Raw genomic sequence first — 2,870 nt, forward strand, 5'->3', positions numbered from 1 at the left:
AATGGATATAATGAAGCTCATGATGGTCTAACTAACTATACTAACTTATACTAACGTATACTAACTTCTCATGATCGCTTACTATTCTACGCTGCCTACTTTAAACATTAAAAAATTTCTTCTCCAAGCTATCTCTAAATGCCAAATAAGATTTAGAAAAAAAAAAATTTGAAATCTGTCCACGTGTACATCCGGGAGGGGGGTAGGTGTTGGCCAAATGACCACGCTTGTCCACGGAGGGGAGGAGGGGGTAAAAAATCTCATTTTTCAGTCCACGTGGTATCTGAACGACCCCTACCGAGTCAACCATTTTACATGATAAGGGAAATAAGAATCAGCAGGATTGAATTTGTTGCCAATGCAACGCTGAATCAACCATGAATATTTTTGATTCAAACTTCATCACTTTTTGATTTTATTCAGCTTGCGGGTCAACAACCGTCGCAACCATATTTATGGCTGAATTGACGCGCACTTTATCCGACGTTAACATTATTATACAATAAATTAAATATTACAAAAATGGGCGTAATTTTTTTCTTGTCTATAAGGCCGGAACAAATTTAAAATCCTTCTTTTGTCACTCGGAGACAATAAAAAATAATGCGAAAAACAAATAAATTGGAATAAATAGCATGAAATCCTGTATGCAACAATATAGCATACTATATCATTGCATAAAATCTACAAATGAAGAAATTTTTTATCGACAAATCAATAAAATCAAGAATACAAAAGGTAACTCTTACCTTTCAAAAGTTGGTTTTTTCGTCTTGTAATCTTTTGGATACTTAATTTTTTTTTCTAAATTTACATAAAATACTTCAAACTTTATTTATTTCCCCTTTCGGGTTTTTTGAAAATTTCGAAAGGGGGGGGAGGGGTTGACAAAAGAAGAAATTGATATTTGTTCCAGCCTAATTTAACACTAAACATACCGACACTTTGTATATACCTATTCATACCGCGAGCGGTCAAATGACGGTTTACACTGTTTTCGCTAAAACTTTCTTGTTTCTCAACCGATTTCTTTGAAATGTATAGTTTTGAAAAGCCTATAACGTGACTCAAATATGTTTCTCAGACAATTTTCAGCTACAATCAATTATTTTAAAGTTATTTTACGTCCAAGAATTTTTTTTTATGAAAAAACATGCTTCAGGAAAATTGCTATAAATCTGTTCATCAGTGCTCGAAAAAAAATTTCACTTAGTGCATGAGAAAGCTGAAGTTAGAAGCTATATGTTGCACATACGGAAATTTTTATCAATTTTTTTTCAATATCATGGCCACAAAAAATGTAAAAAAGTTGTGTTAAACCCGTACTTTTCAATCAATCAACCGCCAAAGCTGTTCCTGTTACAGTAGAAAATTTCAAAAAATGAATTGGAAAGTTGACGTAATTTGTCACATTTTGGCATCTTTAGATTTTTTTAAATACGAAATACATAATTTATGACGAATTTTCAAAGGTAGCTGTTTTTCAAACATTTCATCAATTCGGAGTTTTGATACAATTCCTACACCTAAATTCAGCTTTGCACTGGACTTTGAGTATGTTTATCGTAAAGTTTCGGCAAAAAAATTATATGCAAAAGAAAGAAAATTTCATTACGATTCTAGTGATGTAACTGCATTGGCGATGCGATGCTTGACAAAAATATAATAAATACAGTGAGCGAAATAAGAATAGCACCACTATGTGTTTTGCTTGTTAAAATATGAATGATTGAAAATCACCAAAACTTTGTTCTATAAATTGTTTTGAATTGTTTAACGGATAAATCAAGCATAAGTTTACTTTTTTTGGACGTTGCAATTGGCGTTGAGGACCAAAACTATGGAAAAAGGGTGCGAAATAAGAATAGAACCACTTGAGTTTTTTCAACAAAAACAAGATTATTTCTAAAAATTTACTGTGTAAAAGTGAATGCTCTTCTAGAACTAAGGAATTTGATATTTGAGCTGTAATTCTTTACCAAACTATTTACTTTCTTCATTAAAATGACGTGAAATGATGAATCAAACATTTTCGGTTTATTTTAAATCAGAAAAAACAGGTTGGTATTCATAAACTTAGATTTTTTTTTTTCAATCAACATCACTTTTTTCAGTTTCAAGTCATAGATGGCAGCACTATCTCGCCGTTAATACCAAATTAAGTCTCAATATTAACTTTTCAGGTTTATTTAGGCCCATATAGAGCATTTCCTGAGACAGATGGTGGTAGGGTAGCATATTGTTTTTGTTTTGAAAAATGTAAACACCTACTGGTCGCCATTTTGAACTTGGGAGATTAGCACTGTTAAATTATTTCTTCAAAAGATATATTTTTTTCAAATTAACATTACATAACATCAACATTACCTTCAAATTATGTCATGTCTACAATTTTTTAATTCTAGCTAGTTTAAAAAATTAAGAATTTTGCATAACCATTTCTATTGCACCGCCAATTTGGTATGGTTGCTATCCGGCCATTGAACATGCGTAGTGTTGTTGTTATTTTTACCCTACCATCAGATGCCGAAAATTGTAAACATGAGAAATCAGCTGTTCGGTTGACAAGTCGGGAAATGCCTTATTCATCATTTCGATGTAATTTTCCAACACAGTTTTGTTGGAGTTCACGCCGGATTTGCGAAAAAAACACCAGCACAAGAATATAACACCGCCAAAATTCCTGCACATCTCAACTTCCGATTCAATTTCAAATCATACCAATAATACTGCTGGTTATCTGGTTCATCAAGCTCCATCGGAAAGTACAAAATTATTCTGATTATCGGTCCAAGAAATTCACTTTTATGGGTTCATGATGAAATTCTTATTTTTTGATATTGTGATCTTAGAACTTCCAAGGCGGTCAC

The sequence above is a fragment of the Uranotaenia lowii genome, chromosome 2 (assembly GCF_029784155.1).
Source record: "Uranotaenia lowii strain MFRU-FL chromosome 2, ASM2978415v1, whole genome shotgun sequence".
Classification (NCBI taxonomy): Eukaryota; Metazoa; Arthropoda; class Insecta; order Diptera; family Culicidae; genus Uranotaenia; species Uranotaenia lowii.